The sequence below is a fragment of the Pan troglodytes genome, chromosome 14 (assembly GCF_028858775.2).
Source record: "Pan troglodytes isolate AG18354 chromosome 14, NHGRI_mPanTro3-v2.0_pri, whole genome shotgun sequence".
NCBI lineage: Eukaryota > Metazoa > Chordata > Mammalia > Primates > Hominidae > Pan > Pan troglodytes.
In genome coordinates, this window is record NC_072412.2 from 13011695 (window position 1) to 13018506 (window position 6812).

Consider the following 6812-nt stretch of genomic DNA (forward strand, 5'->3'; position numbering starts at 1 on the left):
CTGACGGATCAGTGTAGCAACCTTATCAAAACCAAGATTACCTAAAAGTACTAACCAAAGGAAAAGCTCCCTCACCCCAACCTATGACTGCTCACATTTTTCAGATTGAATCATTTCAGTTGTATTTTAAGGTTCATTGACTCTTTACCACCTCCAAGCTGCTCCTGAACACAACTGATTATTATTTTTTAATTCTGAAAACTTTCTCACTTCTAGAATTTCCACTTGAGCCTTTGTTATTATTGTAGTTTCTTCTTCTCTGCTGTGATTTCCTATTGATTTATTTTAAGGGTTTTTTGGGTTTTGATTTCAGTAAGAATTACAATAACTACTTTAAAAATCCACACTAATTCCAACATCTGGGTCATCTTGAGGTCAGTCTCTATTGATTGCCTTTTTCTTTGAATATGTTTCTTTATATGTTTGATATAATGGGATTGAATTCTGAAGATTGTAAAACTAGATTTTGTTTTGTTCCTCTGAAAATTTTGATAATTTTTTGTTTGTTGTATTTTGTTTGATTTTTTTTCTATTGTATACTTTACAATAATTTTTCCTCCAATGGTTTTAACATTTCTATTTCTCAAAATATTTATGTTTATGTTAAAAATTATACAAAGTAGCTTGGTGCAGTGGCTCCCATCGGTAATCCCAGAACTTTTAGAGGCCAAGGCAAGAGGGTCACTCGAGCCCAGGAGTTGGAAACCAGCCTAGACAACAGGGCAAGACCCTGTCTTCACAAAAAATTAATAGGGTGATGCAAAAAGTAATTGCGGGTTTTGCCATTACTTTCAATGGCAAAACCCGCAATTACTCTTGCACCAACCTGATAAAAAATAAGCTGGTTATGGTGGTGGCATGTGCCTGTGGTCTCAGCTATTTGGGAAGTGAAGGCAGAGGTGGGAGGATTGCTTGAGCCCAGGAGTTCCAGACCAGCCTGAGACCCTGTCTCTATGAGAAAAAAAAAAATTAGCTGGGCCCACGTACCTGTGGTACTAGCTACTTGGGAGGCAAAAGCAGAGGTGACAGAATCACTTGGGCCCAGAAGCTCAAGGCTGCAGGGCACTGTGATTGTGCCACTGCACTCCAGCCTGGGTGATGGAGCATGACCCTGACTCCAAATAATAATAATAATTACAAAAAGGAAAGAGTTAGAACACCAGGTTAGGGTTAAGTATTCTAAAATTCAGCTGACTTACTCTGTTCTCTGTAAAACAGGTTGCCACAGAAAATATCACATGCCCAGTTAATTTGAAATTTCAGATAAACAAATACTTTTTTCAGTGTAAGTATATCCCATGCAATATTTGGGACATGCTTATACTAAAATATTATTCCTTGTTTATCTGAAATTGAAATTTAACTGGGTATTACATAATTATAGCAGCCTGACCATAAAAGGTATGTAGGCTGAGCAAAATTCTAGTTTAAACTTCAAGCTTTATAATAAATTCATTATTAATCGAGAACTATTATTTAATGAGACCTGTGTAGATCCCCATATTTATCTTTTTAAATATGGAACTAGGAAAGCTACATAAAGAACATTTATAGAAATAAGTGACTGTTCTATAGCTGAAAGGAAAACTCTAGCTTTTATTTTTCTCCCCATACTTAAGCTTTATTCTACATTTGTATAAACAATAAAATTACAGCTCAACTTTGGAAGCACAGATCATAATAAAGATCCCAGAAACATTTAACAGGTAACAAATCTTTCACATCATCTTACTATAGCAACTAAACATATAGTAACTTAGAATGATCCATTAATTATAAGTAAAGCATAAATTCTTTTACAAAGCCTAACTATTAATATTATTGACCATCATAAGAGCAAATATTTTAAGTAAAACACCATGAATACTTTACAGAAAGGAGCGAGTGGCAGACACAGTCATTCTTGGATTTCTTTCAACACCAGGTTTTCTTCCCTTTTGACCTGAACTGGGAGTTGAATATTTCCTCTCTTTGCCCTCTGACCCTCTAGTCTCTGAAGCATCTTTTGTACTAGAGGTATGTGCAGAGACTTCCTGGAAATTTGGATTTGTAAATTATGCTGTTGTATCTTCTAGGCACTGCAGTGATCGAGATATAGAATGGTTGCTCTTGCTTGTATAAGTGTAACAGTTTGATTCAAAAAAGGAAGTAAAAGGAAGAGAGTTGATTACATTTGGCCACTGACATTAATAATAGTAAATAATAATTGTACTTGTAATATAAACATCTGAAAGTTTTAGTTCTAAGAATGGCTGTCCACATAAGAAAATAATGTAAAATAATTAATGTCTATTATAATTTCTTTAACCAAAGAAAAAGTATAATTTAAAGGTGGCTGTTTAAGGATCAAATTGCAGCAATTGGTAAAAGTAGATATTAGTCATATTTATTAAGTGACACACAGTGATACTGAAGGCACTTATTTCTCAAGAAACATCATTTTCTCCCAACAAGAACATACTACATCCTAGACATGAAATGAAAATAAGCTTTAATTTTCACCACAGGAGGGCGACAATCAGAGAACTGAGGTGGTACAGATCCATTACAGGACCATATCCATGAGTCCATTAGTCTCTACTGTAGGACAGAGCAAGAATTTTTAAAGAATCTCGGTGAAGGCTCCTTTTCAAAAAAATACAAAGAGTAAAGCCTTTGAAACGTAAATTATTTTTTCCAGTTATTACATTGAGGACAAAGTTATAGTTGCAAAGTTAAGATTTTGTAACTATCCCTAAAATTGATTCTCAGTGACTCCCTTGATCTATATATGTTAAGGAAAAAGGCAAGATGAAGATGTGTTAAATGTCTTACAGTTTTTAATAATCAGCTTTAATATAAGGTATACCCAAATAATGGTTAATTAAATGACAATGAAATTATGTTATAGCAGATGCTCACTCATCAACATGCCTTGAAATTAAAGGTTTATAAGGTGCATAAGGGCAAAGTTTTTGATATTGCCATTACATTCACAAAAGTATCTGAGGCACGTACACCATGAAGTTCACTAAGTGCTTGCAAAATAACCAGAACTAAATTTTGTTGAATAAATAAATGAATACTTTTGTATAGCATCTGTTCAAAATCTCTGATGTAAAAATGAAAGTAATCTGAAAATATGCAAAACTGAAATTTCCCACATACAGCTGCCAATTCATACAGACAAAAAGATGAATTTCAAAATGAGAACACGACAATAAAATCAAGTTTCAAAATGGCTGGCCTTTTTTAGCAAAACCTATGTTCAAAAAAAGGAATAAGACATCAAATTGTTTTGAGAACCAAAATTTCACTGCTGCTTTTCTAACACCCTGTTGTTAAGCTGAGCCCCCATCCTCTTACTGTCAATAACAGATTTTCATCATCAAATACAAGAAACAGGCAGGGCACGGTGGCTCACACCTGCAATCCCAGCACTTTGGGAGGCTGAGGCGGGTGGATCACTTGAAGTCAGGAGTTTGAGACAAGCCTGGCCAACATGGTGAAACCTCATCTCTACTAAAAATACAAAAATTAGCTGGGTGTGGTGGCAGGCACCTGTAATCCCAGCTAATCAGGAGGCTGAGGCAGGAGAATTGCTTGAACCTGGGAGTTGGAGGTTGCAGTGAACTGAGATCGAGCCACTGTACTCCAGCCTGGGCGACAGACCAAGACTCTGCCTTAAAAAAAATAAATACACAACATAACAGAATCTCTGGGACACATTCAAAGCCGTGTGTAGAGGGAAATTTATAGCACTAAATGTCCACAAGAGAAAGCAAGAAAGATCCAAAATTGGCACCCTAACATCACAATTAAAAGAACTAGAAAAGCAAGAGGAAACACATTCAAAAGCTAGCAGAAGGCAAGAAATAACTAAAATAGAGAAGAACTGAAAGAAATAGAGACACAAAAAAACCCTTCAAAAAATTAATGAATCCAGGAGCTGGTTTTTTGAAAACATCAACAAAATAGATAGACCGCTAGCAAGACTAATAAAGAAGAAAAGAGAGAAGAATCAAATAGGTGCAATAAAAAATGATAAAGGGGATATCACCACCAATCCTACAGAAATACAAACTGCCATCAGAGAATACTACAAACACCTCTACGCAAATAAACTAGAAAATCTGGAAGAAATGGATAAATTCCTCAACACATACATCCTCCCAAGACTAAACAAGAAAGAAGTTGAATCTCTGAATAGAACAATAACAGGCTCTGAAATTGTGGCAGTAATCAATAGCTTACCATCCAAAAAAAGTCCAGGACCAGATGGATTCACAGCCAAATTCTATCAGAGGTACAAGGAGGAGATGGTACCATTCCTTCTGAAACTACTGCAATCAATAGAAAAAGAGAGAATCCTCCCTAACTCATCTTATGGGGCCAGCATCATCCTGATAGCAAAGCCTGGCAGAGACACAACCAAAAAAGAGAATTTTAGACCAATATCCTTGATGAACATTGATGCAAAACTCCTCAATAAAATACTGGCAAACCAAATCCAGCAGCACATCAAAAAGCTTATCCACCATGATCAAGTGGGCTTCATCCCTGAGATGCAAGACTGGTTCAACATACGCAAATCAATAAATGTAATCCAGCATAAAAACAAAACCAAAGACAAAAACCACATGATTATCTCAATAGATGCAGAAAAGGCCTTTGACAAAATTCAACAACACTTCATGCTAAAAACTCAATAAATTAGGTATTGATGGGACATATCTCATAATAATAAGAGCTATCTATGGCAAACCCACAGTAAATATCATACTGAATGGACAAAAACTGGAAGCTTTCCCTGTGAAAACTGGCACAAGACTGGGATGCCCTCTCTCACCACTCATATTCAACATAGTGTTGGAAGTTCTGGCCAGGGCAGTCAGGCAGGAGAAGGGAATAAAGGGTATTCAATTAGGAAAAGAGGAAGTCAAATTATCCCTGTTTGCAGATGACATGATTGTATATCTAGAAAACCCCATTGTCTCAGCCCAAAATCTCCTTAAGCTGATAAGCAACTTCAGCAAAGTCTCAGGATACAAAATCAATGTACAAAAATCACAAACGTTCTTATACACCAATAACAGACAAACAGAGAGCCAAATCATGAGGGAACTCCCATTCAAAATTGCTTCAAAGAGAATAAAATACCTAGGAATCCAACATACAAGGGAGGTGAAGGACCTCTTCAAGGAGAACTGCAAACCATTGCTCAGTGAAATAAAAGAGGATACAAACAAATGGAAGAACATTCCATGCTCATGGGTAGGAAGAATCAATATCGTGAAAATGGCCATACTGCCCAAGGTAATTTACAGATTCAATGCCATCCCCATCAAGATAACAATGACTTTCTTCACAGAATTGGAAAAAAACTAAAGTTCATATGGAACCAAAAAAGAGCCCGCATCACCAAGTCAATCCTAACCCAAAAGAACAAAGCCGGAGGCATCACGCTACCTGACTTCAAACTATACTACAAGGCTACAGTAACCAAAACAGCATGGTACTGGTACCAAAACAGATATATTGATCAATGGAACAGAACAGAGCCCTAAGAAAAAATGCCTCATATCTACAACTATCTGATCTTTGACAAAGCTGACAAAAACAAGCAATGGGGAAAGGATTCCCTACTTAATAAATGGTGCTGGGAAAACTGGCTAGCCATATGTAGAAAGCTGAAACTGGATCCCTTCCTTACACCTTATACAAAAATTAATTCAAGACGGATTAAAGACTTACATGTTAGACCTAAAACCATAAAAACCCTAGAAGAAAACCTAGGCAATACCATTCAGGACATAGGCATGGGCAAGGACTTCATGTCTAAAACTCCAAAAGCAATGGCAACAAAAGCCAAAATTGAGAAATGGGATCTAATTAAACTAAAGAGCTTCTGCACAGCAAAAGAAACTACCATCAGAATGAACAGGCAACCTGCAGAATGGGAGAAAATTTTCACAACCTACTCATTTGACAAAGGGCTAATATCCAGAATCTACAATGAACTCAAACAAATTGACAAAAAAAAAAAAAGACAACCCCATCAAAAAGTGGGCAAAGAAAATGAACAGACACTTCTCAAAAGAAGACATTTATGCAGCCAAAAAACACATGAAAAAATGCTCATCATCACTGGCCATCAGAGAAATGCAAATCAAAACCACAATGAGATATCATCTCACACCCGTTAAAGTGGCAATCATTGAAAAGTCAGGAAACAACAGGTGCTGGAGAGGATGTGGAGAAATAGGAACACTTTTACACTGTTGGTGGGACTGTGAACTAGCTCAACCATTGTGGAAGTCAGTGTGGTGATTACTCAGGGATCTAGAACTAGAAATACCATTTGACCCAGCCATCCCATTACTGGGTGTATACCCAAAGGACTATAAATCATGCTGCTATAAAGACACATGCACATGTATGTTTATTGTGGCGTTATTCACAATAGCAAAGACTTGGAACCAACCCAAACGTCCAACAATGATAGACTGGATTAAGAAAATGTGGCACATATACACCATGGAATACTATGCAGGATAAAAAATGAAGAGTTCATGTCCTTTGTAGGGACATGGATGAAACTGGAAACCATCATTCTCAGCAAACTATCACAAGGACAAAAAACCAAACACTGCATGTTCTCACTCATAGGTGGGAATTCAACAATGAGAACACATGGACACAGGAAGGGAAACATCACACACTGGGGACTGTTGTGTGGTGGCGGGAGTGAGGAGGGATAGCATTAGGAGATATACCTGATGCTAAATGACGAGTTAATGGGTGCAGGACACCAGCATGGCACATGTATACAT